Source organism: Lissotriton helveticus, chromosome 1_1 (genome assembly GCF_964261635.1).
Source record: "Lissotriton helveticus chromosome 1_1, aLisHel1.1, whole genome shotgun sequence".
Lineage (NCBI taxonomy): Eukaryota > Metazoa > Chordata > Amphibia > Caudata > Salamandridae > Lissotriton > Lissotriton helveticus.
In genome coordinates, this window is record NC_136057.1 from 716,693,654 (window position 1) to 716,716,043 (window position 22,390).

Genomic DNA, 22,390 nt, shown 5'->3' on the forward strand with positions numbered 1-22,390 from the left:
ATGAAGGCCATGCGCCGCCGGTGCGTCACTTTATTTGACGCAACGGCGGCGCAAACAATGTGCCCTATTTACAACGTGACGCATCTAGGAGATGCGTCACGTTGTAAAGCCCTGCGCCATCAGAAGGCGTTCCGGTGCAGGGTGGGCATTCCGGGGCAGGTGCGCCTCGCAAAAGTGGCTGAGTGAAATCTATAAGATTTCATTCAGTCACTTTCAGGACAATGCTGCTTCAAAAGCCTGCGCCTGCTTGAAACAGGCGTAGGTCTTGACGCAGCATTGTGGAGATGGGGCACCCCCAAGCCTTGCTGGAGCTGCGTCGCGCTTGCGACGCAGCTCCGGCAATGCGCCACCTTTTCGGCACAGATGCGTCACGCATCTGTGCCGTTTTTGCCCCATGGTGCGCCGCATTTACAATGTGGCGGAGCAGGGGCGCAGGATGACTGGCGCATCCCTGGGGATGCGCCAGTCATCATAAATCTGCCCCATAGTGTCTGAGCAAGCAGATTGTGAGAAGGTTAGTTTGTAGCGACAATGAAACACATGAAAATTAAGGTACAAGCACCCATCTATGAGCTTCAAGGCACAGCGTCTATTGTACAGCCACTGATATGGGACTGATTTCTGTGAATAACATCATGAATGCACACCACAAAATAGTAAGTTAGTTTCCTTCATTATTTCAAGGCTTGCGAAAATTTAAGACTATGCAAGTGAAGTTGCATATTGATGAAGACGTCTGTTCTGTTGATCATAGACAGACAAATTGCTGTTATTATTATTATTATTACTTGATTTATGCAACAAATCATCCCTAGGGGGATCTCTCGGCGCCTAGGCAGCACACTCTCGGTCACCCCAGACACTACGGCTATTGAAACAACCACGTATTCAACAGTTTTTTAAACTGCCCCAACGTTGTGCATGCTCGGATCTCTTCAGGAAGCTTGAAGCTGGCCCCCAACTGCAAACACCGCATGCCTTTAAAGGCTGCATCCCACCTGCATAGTAATGTGGATGGCAGTGTCTTGCAGACACCTCCACCATATTTAACCCTTTTCCACCTGGTCGACTGGTCAACTGGGCGGAAATGCGGCAGGCAGTCTTCCTGTCCTCCTCGGTACCCCCACCATCATAATATGATGGGGGGAAAGGGGAGGCGGTCTGAGAGATTATGTCAGGCGGACCCCCACCGCCATGCAGGCGGTGGCGTTCACCCGTCATTATAATAGACCCCTACGTTTTGGTGTGTCATCTGCTGAGAAACTGTTTAAAAATGTAATTCGACATATCATACAGCTTGTCGTGAATGCATTCAATTAGAATGATGACACATTAGTTTTGGGAGCTTTACAAATAGAATATCATAAAGGTTTTACACAAGTATGTAGGTTACTTGCCAAAGCAGTTTTAACTTTTAATGCAGACAAGTTTGAGTTCCATAAGATAAATCTTTGGCCATAACTTTTCTAGTGGTGATGTGACACGAGATCCCGCTAAAGTACAAGTGCTGTCAAAAGTTGCTCTCCACAGGATTTCTCCATGGTGTGTTCATTTCTTGACATGGCCAGTTACTGTTCCAGATGCATAGAATACTTTGCCACTATAAATGCTCCCTTGGGAGACTTGATGAGAAAGAATGTTTCATTTCATTGGTCCCGTGATTGTGAGAAAATCTTCAAGAAAATTAAACAAGCCTTTGAGAACTGATCATACAACACCGCTGTGCTCCTCACTCCAAGGGAAGCCAGTGCCCCAGGTGCACCAGGCTGTGCAACATCCCTGATACCTGTGTCAGTGTCTTGGGAAAGTGGAAAGGCACTGCTCTGCAGTAACCCACCAGCAGTCAGCATGTGTGGGATAGAGAATGTCGACTCCTGTGTCACCACAGAAAGGGAGACGGTCAGACACCATGGGAATGGTCCCCATTGAAGGGCAGGGGCATTTGGCCTTACAAAAGAAAATGTGGTGTGATGATGCTTTGTCAAATGTAAAAGAAAAGCATTTTTGGAGGAGGAAAGAAATGTCTTTAACATGAGCACCACAGAATCCTCAGTGGCACTCAACAATAATGTAGTTGGGTGCCCAGGAAGTGCAGCAGCCCCCACAAATGTGTCCTAAGTTTCCCAGGAACTTATATTATTGCCCCTGGGAGATGTGTACGGTGATCTTCAATCACTCACAGAGCTTGTGCACATGAGATCTGCATTGCAGAGACACCAGTTGGTTGGTCATATGGCTGTAGTAGGAGCATGTTAAACCTAGTAAGAAAGACTCTTATACACATTGCACTGATTTGACATTGCTTTATTGACAATGACCACTCACACAACAACATGAGTGCCAATACTGATGCCAATTAAACAACTCTCAACATGATCACACTGCTCACTCAATAAGACCATACATTTTTTATTTTTGTATTCACTTCTTATTGCTATTTCATTTTAGTTGGTCGAAATTGTCAAAATAATTACTCTTCCAGTGTAACATCAATTAAACATCACATTACTTCACATAGAGACAGAATTTACAATGTAACACTAAATGACCTTTGTTGAACACAAAACACAAAAATGTTTGACTTTACATTAAATTGAAATACATAGTTCAAGAAACATATCAGCTCTAGTTCTGTAATTTCTAGAGCTATTCTCTCTTTCAAACAAAAAAAAAACAGAACACTGCCCTTTAAGCTGGCATTACAACACACTGTTTTTGTAGTCCTTACACAAGGGCAAAATCCAAACAGTCTACCAGGAGGGCTCAATATGTTGCTTCTTAATTACACAATATATAAATTCATATTATGAGCATCCATGATAGATGCTTCCAACAACACACTTGTTCGGGGAAAAAAAGTCGACCCATTTCAAACCCTATTTCATATCTCACAGGGTTCTCCTGAGGACTCAGAACACTCTTAGAGCTGAAAAAATAATGTAAAAAGGGTTTTATTAACTAACACCCACATACTACCACACACCATGCCTCACATATGTCATCCTTACTCTATTTACCTCTTCTATCCACCATTAGTCTCTACTGCCTATTTGTCTTTAAGGCCTTCATAAAATGGCAACCGCTCCACCACTTTGCCAAAACTCTAAAAAAACAACAAAAGACAAACTCAGGAGCAAATAATTTTTCTCTTATTCTAAAAGCGTACAGAACTACGATGTAAAAAAACAGTCACTTGGAATGAAAAAAACCTTTTTAACAGTGGCATCCAATCAAGACCTCTAGGCAATGTATGTAAATTCACTAAAATGCAAAGAGAAATGAAAAAGGACCTTAGTTTTCAGAACCGTCATTCTGTGGAAAAGTAGATCGCCATAGTGCTAAACGTTGTAATCTGAAACCACATTATTACTACGTGGGCGACTCTGTGAAATTGGAATCTCATACCTTAAAATGGAATCGACCTCTGGCGTAGCTGTTACTCTTCGCACTCACAGATCAATGTGTAATGCCAGTATTTGACCTGTTGACTCAATGTTCATTTCCGGGTCACCGCTAGTCGTGTCATTTTGGATCTCATGTCCAAACATGCGCTTACCAGTTCATATGTATTTACAATCATCTCTGCTCATTAGGAATTGGAAAACGGCAACCGTCTTTAAAAGCGTTGTGTTTAAGAACCATTGGAAGGCCCAAAATATACTTTTACTTCTTTGTTCATGAGTGAGGAATCGTGGTGGTTGTAGTTCAAGAGAATTAACTATTAACCATAAACCACTCAGGGGTTATTTCTGATTCATGTTCAGTTGTCTTAATTCGATACAAGTTCTGATCTGGAATTGGACTCCACAGAGAGACTCCAAAAGATGCGTTGAGTCTATAATTTCAGTTTAACCCATTAATCGCAGAATTACATTTCTTATTAATAGTGCCTCTCTCTGGGTCAGTCGTCTTTCATAATCACCTCCTCGAACATCTAGTTCTATGACTGATATCACAGTCCAATGTAACTCACTCTCTGCATGGTTCTGCTTGACCCAATGACTCACTAATGGGGTAGAAAGAACCTTTTTCTGAATTAGTGATTTATATTGAGTAATGTGTTGCTGTACTTCCTGATTTGTTTTCCCAATGTACAGTTTTGGGCATGGACACAGTTTTCCATAAACCATATTTTTTGTCTTGCAGTTGGAAAAAGACAAATGTTTCCAATTAATGTTTTTATGTGAGAACAAAGATCCTTCAATTATTTGGTTACAACAGGTACATGTCCTGCACCTGTGGTGTCCTATGACTGCTGGTACATTTAGCTGCTCCCGTAATGTATTTGTAGCAGATATTTTCAGAAGAGATGCACAAAAGACTTGATTCCCAATACTTTTCTCTTTTTGAGCGCAAACAACGGTTTAGTGAAAGATACGTTGATATTCTCTAACAAATGCCAATTGTGATGAATTTTTTCAGTCTTTGAGCAAATGGAGTGACACATACAAGACGGTCGACTTTATCTTTCTCTCTCTTATGTAGCAATTCCTCCGGTGGTGTCTACCACGCCCTCTTCATAGAATGTTTCAGAAGTTTTGGGGGATTTCCTCTCACTTTTAATTTGTCCACCAGATTTGTTGCATGAAATGTATAGTCCATTTTGTTTGAACAATTCCTTCTTTTCCTTAAAAGTTGCCTAAAAGGTAAATTATCTTGAAGACTTCGAGGATGGTGACTGGTATACTGCAATGCTTTATTCCTATCTGTTGGTTTTGTGTGGAGTGCAGTCATTAAACATCTGTCTGACGCATAAACTTCAACATCTAGAAACGTGATTCTGCAGGAGTTATGATGTACACTAAATTTAATGTCTGCTGACCTGTCATTTAGCCAACTATGAAAAAGTTGAAGCGTGTCTACTTGACCTGTCTATATAAAGAATGTAATAAAATAAACAAGACAAGAGTGTTCCAAGGTAGTAACGAACCACCGGTTTGGAGAAAATAAACGACTTCACTTAAGGCGTTAAGGAAAGCCCTCACTCACCACCTAGTGATGACATGCTTCATCATCGGGCCCCACAAAAGAGACCTAGCGTCTCTTTTGTGTGCTTCAATGCCAGATCTACTGCGGAGCGGGTTGGTGGGTCAAGGCAGTGTTGTGCAAAGAAAATTAAGTGGGTGGTGAGAGGTTAAAAAGAAGTCAGTAGTGTATCAAAATTAACTTTATTATTATGATCACTAAGGACTTAAAGATAAAAATTATGTGTAGGAAATTCGTCCACAATTAATTAAGTGGTAGTTTCCTAAGTCAGTCGACATGTTTCAGCCACGAAACGGTATAAATTTACCTGGCATTCATCAGGACTCAGTGTGAAATAAATCCCTGGCGGTATGTACTCTCTAAGGCCCACCCTTACCTAGGGGCATGAAAGCGAAAATTAAATGGTGAAAAAAGTGCAAAAAATTAGGAAGAAAAATTGTCTTCCTAATTACTCCTGGTTTAGGAGGCTTCCGAATTTACGGTTTCTGCACTTTTAAGGTGTGAAGGATTCACACCATGGGTCACAGGAGGGGGGTGGAAGCGTAATTGGCACACCGCCCACGGCGCTCGGCACCCGTAGTATACCTGAAGCGACCCTCCGCTGGACCCCTAAGATCTTCGGGGTCCAGCGGAGGGTCGCTTCAGGTATACTACGGGTGCCGAGCGTCGAGGGCGGTGTGCCAATTACGCTTCTTGTTTATTTGATTCATACTGGGGTATAAGAGTGTCCCACTACTCTCCCTGCCTCTCTTCTTGTTTTGACATATATAAAGAATGTATCATTGATATATCTCAGCCAATGTGAGATCCTATGTTGAAATGGATTGTTGTTGTAGATAAACATTTCTTCAAATTTGGCCATGTATAGTACTGCCAGCTCCGGCGCAAAGGGACAGCCCATAGCAGTCTCCTTCACTTTAAAATAAAAGTTCTCTCCATATTTGAAATATTTTTTCTCAGTGAAAAGCTAGACAAACTCATAAGAAATTGTGTTGGAACCCGTTCTGGTTTGGGCTCTTCTTCAACAACATTTCAATGGCTGCCATTATCATCTTGAGGTATTTGGGTATATAATGAAACCACATCCAAATTAACCAGCATCTGATTTACTGCTGAGTTCTCGCTTGTTTCAATTTTGGTTATAAAATTCATAGTATCTCTTAGATATGAAGGGACTTCACCCAGGAAAGGTTTTAGAAAAAAATCCACATATTTTGATATTGCTTCTAGAACTGATTTACATTCAGATACTTTTGAAATTCCTGGGGGTTCTGCTTCATTTTTATGCAATGACAACATTGGCAATGAAATGTATTGTGTTTTAATAAAGTTTATTGGTACACTCCATAGTGAATTCAATGGTGTTGTAGTAGTTGTGCATGATCTATTAATGCAGTGACACCTTGACATTGCCAGCTGGTCTGCTTTTAGCTAACTATTGTGTCCAGTATAGCTGGGGTAGTTATTGTAGTCTTAGAGTTCAGGGCTCACTAAGGGTGTGAACTGTTCTGAGGGTCTCACTATAGGTATTTTATTCTATCTACTTGTAGATATTTGTAAAATAATGTATAGTATTCAGTAGTGTGTGCATGATAAAGCACTTTTCTCATTAGAAAATGTAAGGACTGGACATAGATCTATTGAGTATTGCGTATTAATCAGCTGGGGTAATAGCCCACACCATTTTCCCATAGTAAACCATGGTCTTCTCTGCTTCAACACCATCAGAGCTACAATGGAGCACACGGTTTCCAGTAAAGGGAAGCGGGCACACCTATTACATGTGAAGGACTCTTATCATTTTCAACTAATAACCCCATTTCCATGAAATTATATTGAAAGATTGTGCAATAATAATAATGAACTCCAGAGCATGTGCGCTTTCGATGTAGAACACTATTATTTGTGGTGCACCTGTCATTGTGCACATTGGACATAGGTGCACCTGTCATTGTGCACATTGGACATAGACCACAATCATTAGTGTCCACTGTCATTAGGAATTCTCAGAACTTTTCCCATTTGACCTTATTCTGCCTATATATTTTTACAACAGTTTGTGGACCCCTCAACCTCAAATTGATTGTTCATCAAGAACACCTTGAGCAAAAAATTACTAAGATCCCTAGGTCATAATATCTTCAAATTTCTTTAGATCAATGACACTGGAGATAGTTTTATGTATCTGTACACCAAACTGCTCTTTCCTGAACTTAAATACAATTCATATTGACAGCTATGGTCTTTCTCTTACAGTTTTTGATGGTTGCAATAATTATGAAAACCTATTACAAAGAAATCAGGGTTTGGCAAGAACTTTGATCCTCCATTTAGCAGTACAGTGTGTGTGATTGGGTAGCAATCACAAATGTTGTATGTTGGCCAACACTTTACGAACCCCCATGTCAATTAAAAGTACGTGCATTTTGTTATTTTGAGTACCTCATTTTCCAAAATGTTCTGGTATTTATGAACATGTGGCATTTTTTTCAAGGGGCTCTGTTTTCTCACTATTTTTCCACAAAATTGATTGCAATTGTTTGCTTTAACCTTGTACTTTTCCTGACTATTTGACCATCATTTTTACTGAGCATATTTCTATTAATGAGAAGTTTAGGTTTTTACAAACAAAATCATAAACACGGCTGGACATTTACCTTTCTAGCACAACTGTGATACGTGTGTACATAGACTTAGCTCTAATCAATAATTTTTTTAGCTAAGCCTTGACTGCTAGTACACATTTCGCTTGTACAGCAAGGTGGCTTGGGTGGCCAACTTTCCTTAGCAGACTTAAGTCATGATTCAGAATTTGGCAGACAAATAACTCCATCACAACATTACAAATAACCTGTTTGCCTTATTACAAGTGACATAGGATTTACTTTATATGCAGTAAGGTGCACAGAATATCCATCACATTGTGATTAATTAATACATCTGATAAACTTTAAATAAGTCCCTAAGTACCTACTGTCATGCTTAGCAGGAAACAACCCATCTGTGACACCCTCCTCTCCTACCGGGGATCCAGACTACATGTTAGGTAGTTTATTTCCCCAACCTGGTTTCCGCTTCCCTCCCCTGTTTCCAACACCCCCCCTCCGCCCTCTCACCTTTGTTTCCTGTTCATACAGCTATGGTTAATCAACATGTGTAATCTTGTCCTGTTGATGCACTGAAACAACACAGGTCAAAACACCGTTGACAAAACTCAGAGTAATTACTACTTCCTTGGCTCCTAACATGTTTCCAATAAATTGTGATCACAGTGTTCATGAAATTTACCAATTTTAAAACTGTGCCGACTCGCAGTTTCTTCACTGTATCACATGTCTCACTTTGCACTGTTCGCATTTCCACAAGCACTTTGTGTGTACTTACCTTTTGGATTACACTTGCATATAATGAAATGTAGTAATACTGTCTGAAATTAATGCTTTTCCTAAAAATTCTAATACAGGCTGCGATACCTAACTCTGCTGTTTTTCCCTTTCTTGACTCTTTCTTGTGATTTATTTAACATTCTAGTAATTGTCTTTAAAATATTACTTGCTGAGAGGAACGTTGTTTGTTACCAGATTTACCCGGGTCTCAACTTGGTTTAAGGGCTTTCGCCTGTTGCATTTTCTGTAGCAGGAAATATCAGCACTTTCATCTTAGAAAGCGCTAGGTTTTCTCTGCTTCTGCAAGAATTAGTGAAACAAAAACTGATGCTGAGCCCTTCTGATAACTCCTGAAACACTTTAATCAAACACTTAAGTGAAAGCAAAACGTGTCAGAGCAGTAGTCTTCCTCTTGCTGCTAATATTTTCAGTGTCAAAACCCTAGCTGTCTTTGTTCTTTCATCGGCTTTTGAAACGGTTAATGTTGCTCTTTGAAATTAACATAATGATGGGTAGTTGGTGGTACCATATAGAAGTGGATCCATTCATTCATTTTTTTAAATAACCCAAAGACTACCCCTTGGTCATTTCGTTCATTGCTTTCATTGGCACATGACATAATTTGTAGCATACCTCAAGGATCCACGTTCTCTCCTTATCTTTTATGTGTATATCTTTGACCTCCTTTCTCTTTAAATAATTAATCCAGCTTTCAGTTTTACTGTTACACTGCCAACACTCAAATTCTTCTTCCAACGTTATTTTTCTGTGATCTTTTGTCAATGTGTCATCACCAGTTAAAACGGAACATCAGCAACACTGATATCCTCATGATGGGTAACCACCTACATAGCTGACAGTCTTCTTTCTGGCCTACAGAGTACGCCCCTTGTGTCAATCATTCTTAAATCGTGAAAAGCCTCAGTGTTGAAATTGATACCTGACTCAAAATGCTTTGCCAAATGTCTTTAAATATTTCTTGTTTTGGGTGTGCATGAGGAAAATGTATCTTATTCTTCCTTATATTACTCAAAATGCTCAACGTGTTTTGATTATGTCTCTAGTTGGGTCCATACTGGATTAAAGTAAAAGAGGTTATTTCGGTATCACATATTATTTGGTTCATAGATTACAGTCCATTCAAAACCAAGCTCCCCAATTGGTTATCATGGCGCTTCAACTGGGCCACTCTCCTATCATGCTGAGGGTCAGCATTTGCTGCCGATCCAGGTTTGCATCTCCTACAAACTTGTATGCATTGTCCATTGTTCATTCAAGCTTTTTAATGGAACCTCTCCTGCTTCCCTTGCCAACCAATTTATTAGATATATACCAATCCAGTCAGCATAGTAACTCTTTCTTTCAATCGCCAGATGACATAAACCTCATCTGGGCTGACACTTCTTACCAGTATTGGCAGCTACTCTTTGGAATTCCTTACCACTCACCCGTAGATCCATGTCAGTTCACCTCAGGGTTAGAAAAGAGTTAAAAACTTTTTTCTTTCTGCCAACTTGTTACTTAATTTTCAGTCTCAACAGACTTTCTTGGTGGTAGAATGTGCTATAAATCTTTTCAGACATAGCATGACAAAATCTTCTATACTGCTTTTCCTTCTTGACTTAGAAGAAGCTGTGGTTAAATAAAAAAATTCTAATCCATGCTTTAACAAAAAGAAATCCACAGATATTTAATCTAATAACATGAACAGGAAGGAATCTTGGTGTGTATGACAAAAGATACATACATTGGCCACCATGGGAGAATCACTGTGAAGGAAAAAATTCAGATTCCTCTGATTTGACGGTGCCAACATTTTCTGTTCAGCTTGATTTGGCCAAACTAACTTACACCAGCCACCTCAGTACAAGAGAAAAACAAGGGCACCTGGATAGAGCTGAAAGTTCAGTTTGCTGGTGGATGAAAGATGCAATGTTTGCACATTGATAGTTCTACTACTGAAGGAAGTGTTTGGACTACTTTCAAAATAAAACATTTTTGAGCAAAGAGTAATTATATAACATTTTATAGAGATATTAACCATGTGTTGCTCAATTTAAGTCATCTTTTAACGACGATGCTTGAGTTTTTATACCAAAGTGGTTTCCAGATTATCCCCCCCCGTATTCTTCCCTCATTCCACTCTGCGTGGAGTCTGATCTTGTTAAATAAGTTAAACCAGTATCTGTAATTGTGAGGCCAGGAAGATAAAGAGGGATTTAAAGACCAATTCCGGCACCCAATATGGGGAAAGGTTCTTCGCCTGTTCTTTTAAAGCCTTCTATAAATTGATTGGCTTATTCAGGAAGCTCAGTACCGATCTCAATAGATTCTCTTTATATAACAGAGGCAACTAACACTGACTTCAAACTAAATCCCACGAGCAATCGCATAAGCTTCCTATCTGATACAAGTACTTTAGTCATCAATAAATTGCCAACGTGGCTTAAGTACAAGTGTGGGAACCGGATGAGGTTTATTTTTCCTTCTCAGTCACAAAGCTTAAACCTGTAACCAGGTGCCTTTTCTACCTTTCTTATGGCATCCTAAATGATGCATATATATATATATATATATAGTTAGGAATTAGCATTTAAAAAACCTTATTTTACTCACACAAAACCATTGAAATTCCATATATATTTAGTTGCACTAACTATATATCGCGCACCCGCAATCCACTGCTGATCATGTCACATATTACATCATTCATGGCATGGTCAGTGACATCACTGATGACATCACTGATGACATCTCAAATGACATCACTGATGACATCACTGATGACAACATCCAGTGACTGTATGTTTCTGTAAAGTTAAAATATGTCTTACATATTGAAGAATGAGTGGATGTATAAGTGTCTGGATGAAGGATTTAGTAGGTGCGTGACTGACTGTATGAGTGAGTGATTAAATGTGTCTCACTGAATGCATGGGTTAGTGACTAAACTGTCTTAATTTGTGCATCATTATGTCTGTTGTGATGTAAACTGCTGCATGTGTTGATCATTAGCTATACGAGAGGCTATATGTGTTATTAATTGGTTGCCCAAGTATTTCTATGGGAGATTGAGTTTGTGTGGGGGTGGCTGGAAGGTGTGTGACTCTATGCATAGATGTGTGAGCAGTTTATTCACTAGGTGTATGAGTTCAAGACTCCATGTGGAAACAGCTATATGGGCAGTTGACTGTGTGCATGAGTGTATTGATGAGTGAATGGATATCTCAATGCTACATGTCATAGTAAGTACATATGTTAAACACAGTACATGTGAGAGTTGGCATATATAAATAACTGTGCATGAGAGCCACTGAATGAGTGAGTGGTTGTATCGATCATTGTGAACTTGTATCAGGGATTGTATAAGAGAGTAAATATGTGTTAGTATATGTTTCAATAAGTAAGGTGTGTTTAACTGTATAGTTGAAGAAATGGAGGTGAGATTGTTTCTTTGCATGACTGACTGGGTGTGTGAGTAACTCCATGGATGAGTGGCAGTGTGTGAGTGTCTGTATACACTGAGTGTATCTAAGGTTATATTAGAGTCTGAAGAGGTTTATCGTATTAGCACAAGAATGATGTCAAATGAGATGTCATCAGTGATGTCATCAGTGATGTCATTTGAGATGTCATCAGTGATGTCATCAGTGATGTCACTGACCATGTCATGAATGATGTAATATGTGACATGATCAGCAGTGGATTGCGGGTGCGCGATATATAGTTAGTGCAACTAACTATATATGGAATTTCAATGGTTTTGTGTGAGTAAAATAAGGTTTTTTAAATGCTAATTCCTAACTATATATGGTCTATAACCTATGGTTTTTTCAGTGAATTTCAATGGTTTTTTAATAGCAAATATCATAAGCTGTCGAATGTCAAGTACGTGGTAAGTAAAAACATTTTCGTGTTTATGCACACTGATCTGCTTTGAATGCTGCCCCCCACCCCTCATTTCTATTAGGAGTACTCTCTCTTTGCAGATAGTGAAGGGTAGTTAACGCAGGCCTTTGCCCCCGTTGCCCCCGTTGTAATCCGTCGTGCCTGCTTCTCTCTCCATTTGATTGATTGTTCTCTTTGGTTCATTCTCTATTTACAAACAAGCACAGAGTCGCAATACTCTGTTTAATCTTTGCAGATAGCGAAAAATCGTGTAAAAAAACAAAAGGAATCGAGCAAAATCAGTAGGCCACTAATGGGATCTCTTTTTGACCTCCCTAAAATAGAAACATTAGGAACAACCTGTTGATAATACCAATGTGTATGTACATAAGCGGCGTTCATTTGTGTTCACAGTACCCCTTGTTGATTGTTTGAATCGAGCATTGAATTGTTCGAAGTTGATTCTCTTAAGAATCTTCTCTGCCTGCAAATGAGGAAGAATAGGAATATTCTCTCTCCCTTTGCAGATAGTGAAGGGTAGGTAACGCAAACCTTTAACACGTCGTGCCTATTTCGTTCCTCATTGATTGATTGTTTCCCCAAACATTGACTGTTTGGGAATTGGTTCTTTTTGGAGGTATTCCCTGTTTGCAAATATACGTAGGTAAATCTTTGCAAATAGTGAAAGGGTACGTAATGCGGACCTTTCTCCCCCGTTGTAATCTGTCATGCCTATCTACTCCCCACTGATTGATGCACCTGTTTCACCCGGACCATTTACTAGAGATACGTCATCTGGCCCGACCAGAGAGCACCCCTAGTGAAAAGGACATATGCAATAATAACGAAGTGATCACTGTATCCTGTTAACAGAAACTTTAGCATGAAACAACCTGGAAAGAAAAGAATAGGAAAACGAAAATCAGTAGGCCACTGATGAACATGAACTTTTATTAAACAACTAACAAAGAAACGATAACATAACGTAATGATAAAACCTATTAATGTCCTAGAAACAAGAAAACGTTAAAATATGCCAGTGGTGAGAGACCAGAAAAACAGTAAGAGAAACCAAATCACCCCTCGCTGTCCCACCGCCTGCCCCGCCAAAAAAATCGATAGACTAGGGAAAATGCAAGTCAGTAGAACATCCGCCCCCACTCTGGAAACTTCCAAGGTGGGGCAGGGTTGCGGCTACGCCCAGCCGGGAGCAGCCCATATAAGGCGGGTCCTGCTGCCACGCCTCGGCCAGGAGATCCTAACGTAGGGTGTAGCCGGAGGAGAGGCCGAGGCCAGCGGGACCCGGCCAGGGGATTGCCTTTACAACGCTGAACAGTTGCAGGGGGGGGAATGTCTCCTCGACCCTCCCCTCTCTCTCCCAGTCCGGCCGCGGTGGCCCTTGACAGTTTCAGATAGTCCCGCCACATGCTCTTCCGGTCCGGCCATCAACGGTCGGGGGGCCGAGGCCGACGGGATCCGGCTGCAGCCGATAAACCAAGAAACCCGTTCATGGGGCCAGAGCCAGGGGCGTCCGGCCGACATCTACCGGAAGCCCGGCCCGAAGACGGACGGGACACTTCTTCTTTCTTGAATAATGGCTGTGACAACACTGGGGGGGGATGTCTTGCACATGCCTCCGACCCCCCCCCCCTCGTCCTCATCGCCTGGTCCGGCCATAACAAATCTCAAGCGAGACGCCGTGGGGTGCACTGGGAGGGAGAGACGGTGCGAACAGGCCTCTCCCGCCTCCCCAGGTGGAGGCTTCCCAGCTGCACCCTCAGCGCTCCAGGCGCCCGGAAAAGGGTTCTTCCACTGTGGCCATGCTGCAACGTCTCGCCAGGCAGGGTGGAGCCCGTCCGCTCATTTGACCCCGCGATCGCCAGTAGCTACCGAACTCTCAAAATGGCGGTCGACCTGGCAAGAGCGGGCCCAGCATAAAGAAATGGCCCGGTCACTGGTTGACTCCACCACCGTAGTCCTCCACGACCTTGAAGATTCTAGAGGAGCCGCGGGAGTCTCCGACCCCCGATGGGGAATGACTGCCATGATCGCCCGTGGAGTGACGAAACTGTATCCGCGGGACGTCGGCGCTCCCATGCTGGTGCCAGCCTCACTTTGAATTACTAGAATCCTGCAGACCTCAGTTCCGGTGAAAGCACAGTGTGACCCGGTAGGAAAAATTGTTGCACCCCCTCCCCTTTTTGACTGATAGTTCAAACCACCGATCCTTTCCTTTGCCCTTTTAACGGAACTTTGGACTGCCTCCCCCTCTTTTACATTTTCTAGAGAAAACAAAACATTAACCACTACATTAGCATAGCAGTTGACACCAGAACTGTTTTCAAATTGAAAACCAACAACATCTTCAACAGAATCCTTTTTGTTTCTGCTGTGACCCTGCTACAGCACAGGCATTGTCCCCAGCAGTAATTCTGCAATGCCGGTAAGAATAGCTGTGGTGCCTACTGGACTCACTCACCCCCGCGGCGCCCCACGCCGTTATTTGCTGGGCGGCAACTTACTAGACATCACTTTCGTGCCATCTAGATTTCAGCGCGTTCTGCTGCCTTGGAACTATTCGCACAACAGACTGCTACTGACGACCCACCCCCAGGCAACATCTTCTGAATTTTCATAATTTGAAAGAACTAGTAACATGTCCTCATCAGGAATTCAAAAGAAATTGCCACGGTCTCTTCGTTGTTTAAATGTTTTTACTGTTTTTGTTTTGTTGTATATATTTATATGTTATTAAAGTTTTATATTCCTACTACTCTGTTGGAGTGCTATATATTTTTAATGTGACACATAATTGTAAAAACTTTGATGTACAAAGAGTCATTCCTGGAATCTTCCGCTTCAGGCTCGGTCCCCTCCCCAATCACAATACAGGATGGTTTTCAGATAGTAGGAACACGTGTGGTGTGACGGATCTCTTCGGGTGTGGGCCTTGATCTACTATAACTCCTTTGAAGAGGGGTGATTCTTTACAGCTGGGGCCATAAACTACATCTGCAGGGCTAGGTGATAGCCTGGACAATCGGACACAGAGGAAGAGGAGTGTCAGAGGGTGCGGTAGTGAATAGGGCGAAAGGGAGGTGTCGGGCGGGCACAGAGTGTGATTTTCAGGGAAGAGCAGCGCAGATGGGGGGAGGTTTATTGCCGATGCATAAGACAGAGAGCGGGGGTGACCAGTGCCTGGGGAAGATGCTTGCGAGGGTGGGGAGCCATGCTACGAATCAACAGCGTGCAGAGAGTGGGTCTGGTCAAGGCATCTAAAATGGCTGCCGTGCACGACAAAAGTGTGGCATTTCAAAAAAGGCAAGATGGCGCAGACAATGTTTTTCAACACTTCCTCATTTACTTCGAATCGAACGTTAACAGACGTTGGTGCATATTACCAAAGTTAAGCGATATTTATCGCTAACGATGCTTACCAACAAATTTTTTACCGCTAAGCATCGTCAGAAATTATCGAAGATAAACCTTGCTATTATCAAGGTTTATCGCAAATGCGATAATAAACGGCCGCAATGCATGAATATCGCTAAAAAGTCAGCGATATTCATGCATTACCGAGCTAATGCTCTTAGCCATGTTATCCACCTCCCATTGGATAACATGGCTAAGAACTGCTCAGGGCAGGTGTTACTTTTTGGAGATATTCGCGCTTAGCGCGAATATCTCAAAGTTGGTAATAGGAGATAGATATCTTGCATGTTGTAATGCAAATTATTGTGGTATATGGAACTCATACCATAATCTCTCAGGAAAGCAGAAACTGATCCTTTTGGGACCGCCTAAAAAGGCCTAGGGGGTGAGGGGTACTCTACTTTGCCCCCTTTTCACGTTCCGAACTATTTTATTTTACTCTCTTCTGTAATTACACAAAATAGCAGCGATAAGATGCATCGGAGACACACAGTGAGAGAAAGGAGGCCGGAGATGAAGAAGAGATGTCAAATACACATTGGAGATAATATAGTGGCAGAAGGGAAGTAAATATGAGTAAACTTACCATGTAACATAAAAATGTTGCACTCTATACTATAAGTCTCATTTTATACTACAATCACTTCGCTACAACCTCATAAATTAAAAATAAAAATGAATAATGTCTCAAACAATTTTTGATTTCTAAATATAAATTTATTCTTCAGAATTTTCTAAATTTGAAAGAACTAGTAACATGTCCTCATCAGCAATTTCCTCATGAAAAGTCTGCAATGATGATTCTTGTAACTCTATGGTCTCCAAACATTCGATAAATTCGCCATCAACAGATTGATCAAAAAAATCATTCAAGTCATCTCCTCCTTGTGACAATATTTCATTATTGGTGCTGTCAATTTCAATCAATGTAGTGGAATCATTCAAGTCATCTCCTCGTGACAATATTTCATTATTGGTGCTCTCAATTTCAATCAATGTAGTGGAATCATTCAAGTCATCTCCTCCTTGTGACAATATTTCATTATTGGTGCTGTCCATTTCAATCAATCTAATGGAATCATACAAGCCATCTCCTCCTTGTGACAATATTTCATTATTGGTGCTCTCAATTTCAATCAATGTAGTGGAATCATTCAAGTCATCTCCTTGTGACAATATTTCATTATTGGTGCTGTCCATTTCAATCAATCTAATGGAATCATACAAGTCATCTCCTCCTTGTGACAATATTTCATTATTGGTGCTCTCAATTTCAATCAATGTAGTGGACAATTCTAAAGAAATTGCCACGGTCTCTTCATTGTGAGCCATTTTATTTTGAAATTGCTTGCTGTAAATTGCAGAAAAAAATAATCACTTTCATTTATCGTTTTTAGTAATACATAATATAAAACTAACTTTATCAAGTATTTAGTATAACAGAAGGACTGCAAATAAATAACAGAAAACATTTTTCAAATTATCTTCAAGTGTACAACATAGTTCCCCTTACAAATTAACAACTCACCTTTTTAAAAGTAGGAGAAGTGTTAGTACTGTGTAAATCAAACACCAGAAATTCACCACCAAAAATTCCTCACAAATGTACCTCAGACAGTAGTATCACAAAATGGCTGTGGTTTCCTCTCATTTGACATATATACATAACCAATTAACTTTCATCACACACAAATACAAAACCAAAGTAACATTTTAATTGGTTCTAAATTTCAACACTTTCAAATGTGTTTTCCCCATGCAATTTTCCATAGGACATTTACATACGTCTACAGCCTGAATGGCTGAACGGAATTACACCAAACTTGGCAAAATGGTACATCAAACCTAAGAGGTCAGGAAGGATCTACTATGCCCCCTTATGGTCATTTCCCCCTTCGCTTTGGCCTCCTCTTGTCTCTCAATCCTACCGAGAGACAAGATGGCGGCCGCTACGGACTGTTTGGAATGTTGACAGACGCCGGAGAACCAATCAGCTTCGCAAAGCTCCGTAACGCGAAAAGTACGCGAAGCGGAGCGCTGTTACAGATATATATCTTTTTTTGAACGTTAATTTCTCAAAATCCACTGGAGCACACATATTGAGACCTAGCAAAGGCACATCGGGCTACCAGTCCCTAATATTTTACCAAGTTTCGTGCAAATCCATTCAGCCGTTCGATTATTATTATTATTTTTTTTTTTTGCCCCGCGGGGCCCTTTTAAAACCTCCACATCAAACCTAGGGGTCAGCGAGGATCTACTATGCACCCTTATGGTCATTTGCCCCTTCGCTTTGGCCTCCTCTTGTCTCTCGATCCTACCGAGAGACAAGATGGCGGCCGCTACGGACTGTTTGGAATGTTTACAGACGCCGGAGAACCAATCAGCTTCGCTTCACAAAGCTCCGTTGCGCGAAAAGTACGCGTACTGGAGCGCTGCCCGGTCCGCTGTTACAGATATATATCTTTTTTTAAACGTTAATTTCTCAAAATCCACTGTAGCACATATATTGAGACCTACAAAAGGCACATCGGGCTACCAGTCCCTACAATTTTGCCAAGTTTTGTGCAAATCCATTCAGCCGTTCGGGCTAAAAGTGAGGCCAACCGCCCTATGGAAAACTCAATGTTAAAAACACGTTTTGGGACCCCCCTTTTTTCTCGACTCCCCCTGGACGAACCCCCCCCCCAATTTTCAGGGGCTGCTCAGAAACAAAATGTGCCATTTTCCTGAAAAGTTCAGCCAATTCCGTCCACAAACGCCAAAGTTATTTGACATAGAATTTTCAAAAATCCCATAGAGAAAAAATCCTAACTATATATACCTACTGGCGACCGCCAGTAGGTAATATATATATATTTTGTATTCTTATGAAAGACTTTTGCACCGAAAAGGTGTTGGTGACCTCTCTGTGACAACTGCAGCAGAAAATGGGACATCCCCTACAGAGAAACATCACATCACATAATATTGAGATAACTAATAAACAAATTAACATTCAAACAAATAGGGGACTAGTTCAAGATTGCTATAATGAGGATGAAAGCTACAAAATTTGCAGTACAACTGGCGGGGGAGAGACACGCTGGGGAGCCTGAGTACACTTTGTACAATGTGCTGTAGGACACACATCATTGCCCTTTGTCTGCCATGGAAACACATTTGAGAGTTCAGCAAAATACTGCGAGATTTGTAAAGACTTTTCAAAAAAACTGCACTGTTTGAAATATCTGTTTCATTCCTTCAATAACCTGTTTCAAGTCGGGCCTGATAGTGAGGCAGGTATTGGGTTTTTACGATGAATCAGCAAACACCGAAGAGGCTGGTGTGCGTCTTGAACACCTCCTCAAAATCCGACTGAGAAGAAAGGGTTGCAGCACATGGATTAACTCCAGTTAGCACAACGTTTCAAAAATGTGGCGCTTTAAGATAAGCAAATCCATTCCCCAAGTTGTCGAAATCACTTAATTGAATTTTATTGTTATACTCTTGCATTAGCTAATAAGATAGATAAAAGACTACAGAGCACACGCCGAGGCCTTGAGAACAATCGCGGTGCTGTCTCACACGTACCGTGCATTTTCTCTTCTTGAAATTAAAAAGTAACATTGAGATAAACATGCCAGATAAAAGACAGGAAGTTTACCGAACGCAGCTGACATTTTGAAACAATGCAGGGGCTCATTTTAAGAGAAAAATGGCAGCTCTTTCTGTGTGTGAATGTTTTATGTGTTCAATTCAGCATCACGGCCTCCCAGGGGCTTCCACTCCCCAGTGCTTACTTTTCTCGTTCATGTTATCAGACTCCGGCAGAGAATCCGAATCTTTTGTCGTCTGTTGGATTAGGAAATGTTGGATCAGGAACTCGAACATCCTTCGGCTTCCCTTAGAGTGGCTTATAGTAACTGTGAAGGTGTGCGAGGATGAGATTCTGAAGCACTCTATTGCACATGTAAACTTTAAAGTTAAAAAAAATCACTCTAAAAACGAAAATGAACACGCCTATATTGAAGAAGTTGTTTTTCTGATTAGATTGTAGGGAGTCCAATTTTAGTGGCGTTGAACAAAACCTTTTTGACAGAACTGTTGTTCTGTTTGTCATTACTGCTCTTCTATAAAGGACCCATCCCTACTCAGCAAAACAGGTTGAAATGTGGCAGTAGCGTGACAATCCTTACACCAATTAGATGGCTACTGTTTTATGAAGACATTACAATGCCCTGAAAGCAACTTCCCTAAAAAGTATGAGATCAATACAGGAATCATCCGTGTTGTTTCTTTTTGAAACTATATCTGGCTAATAGTATTGCTATATGTTTTCATATTACGTACCTAACAAGTGTACTAACGAAGTGTCTGCCCAAGTTTAAGTACATGGGGCGCGATGTACGAAAACATTTTGCATTAGCACAAAGTCGGATTTGCAAAAGCGAGCTGTTTGGTGACCGCAAAAAAGGATTTTGGTTTGTAAGAAACACGTTACCAAATCGAAATTTGGGTTTGCGAGTGCATACCGATGATGGGATGATGGGATGGAATAATGTTTTACGATTACTTAAAGATAGTGGAAAGGCATTCATAAATGAGAAGGGGACACCATGGGACCCTTTCCCTTTTTAAATGTTTAAAGAGTATGCAGTAATCCCATGAGAAAGTCCAGTACTTGGGAATAAGTGTGCACTAACTCACTTTTGTGATGTTCAGAGATTACTACAGAATGACACTTGACAAAGCATCTGACATAATTGAGAGATGTAGTAAGCTTCCCATCTAAATCCGGATGCCAATTTCTTGGAGATTCTTTATAGGTTCCTGAATTAATTTAGCAACATTCCTATAGATGCATCTCGTCCTTGTAATCCGCATCAGATAAAATAAAATCGGTGAGAAAACAACCCAACAGGTCCAGGGGATCCTTGGCCCCTGACCCGGAATTGTATTACTATGGCACTTTGGCACAAATTGAGCACTTTTGGTTATACAGGCCCTAGGGTGTGCCTCTTGATTGTAGTGCTAGTTGAAGGAGGTGAGAAACCCTTGCAATAATAAAAATCACAATACTTGCCAGGATGAACCACTGAACTCACTAAATAAAACTGTGCTTAACCCCCGATAGCTTGACACAAAGCAGTCAGGCTTAATTTACAAACAATCGGTAAAGTATTTAAGCAACACTCAAACAGTAATAATGTAAAATACAACATAGGAAAAATCCTTAATCAATTTAGAAAAATAGTGATAATTGTAATAAATAAAATGACACAAAACTAGAAAAATCCAATCAGTAAGTGCTGGAGATATGAATTTACAAACTTTGGACCAAAAATTCTGTCAAAAAGCACATTCCAGCACAGGTAGAGCAAGCTGGATCAAAAATGAGGCTCGATGAAGGTGGGAAAGTTCCAAGAGGATAAAGTCAGAAATCAGTGCTAAGTAAGGCTTCAACGTTGACTGGATGCTGCTTGGCTTTGGTCCTGGTGAAACTCTTTATGTTCGGCATTAGAAACTTTTCTGGAAGTTGAATCTTCTTTTGAGGGGCAAAAGGGCAAGATGAGGCCGACCAGTGAATTGACATTGACAGATGCAGCTTTGATGATGACTCCAACCATGGTCTCTATCAGAAAGTTGGCAAAAAAATTCAAATCCCATTCTTTGCAGTTTGGGGACTGGAGGACTACGCTCTCACACCAGACAAGGGTCTAGGACCTGAGTGCATCACTTGGAGGTTAGAACTCTCTCCAACAGAGACCAGAAGCAGGGCTGGGGGCATATGCAGTTGGAACACGTCAACTGGGCAGTTGCAGGGAGAGAGGCATCTGGAATCTTGTTGTGTCCCTATAGCTCAAACAGGAGGGCAGCCAACTGACCCTTGGAGTCATTTCTTGGGATCCTGAAAACGAGGCAGGCAGGTCCAGGTTTCATTTGATTTCTTCTGACAGCACAGCAGTCCTTCTTTAAATTCTTCACAGACACAGGAGTGTTCTGACTAGTGGTCTGTGGGGTACTCTTTTATGCCCACTGTTAGCCTGTGAGTGGAGAGCAATACAATATTCACCGCCTAGGCTAGTTCTGGTCAGCCCCCCACTGCATTTGGAGATAGCTTGAATAGAGAGGTACAAGGGAGTGAACCTCATCTACCAGTGGCAGGTTACACAACCTTTGGAGCTCAGGAAGGGGTTTGTCACAGCCCAAAGGCCATCCTGTCAAGAGAGGATCCACTCTCCCCACACCCAGATCACTTTTTCCACTGTCTGGCAGTAACACACCTCACCACAGAGTGCCCATCAAAGGCCAGGTGACAACTGGACATTGGCCTTTTGGATTTAGGCAGGAAAATTGCTACTTTATAAAAGTGTATTGCCCAAAATGGTAATATAAAACCTGATTTGACCATTAAGTCCTTGGAATATTTTTCCAGGGAATGCCGAGAAGACTGCGTTGTCGCCACAGCTGTCGAGAGTCCGGCCTGGGCCGCAGTTGTATCTCGGCTCCGGTCCTGTTTGTTGTCCCGTCAATTTCTCCAGACGGAGCCTGCAGCTGCTCACGGTACGACGGGGGATTGTAGGGACTGTTGATTGGCTCTGCGCTCTGTGCCCACGACCGGACTCACTGCCCGTCATCAATGGGCATCAACGGGCTTGAGTGCTAATTAGTGTCCCGACGCCTTTGGACTCCTGACTCCTGCCTCCCCCGTTGTT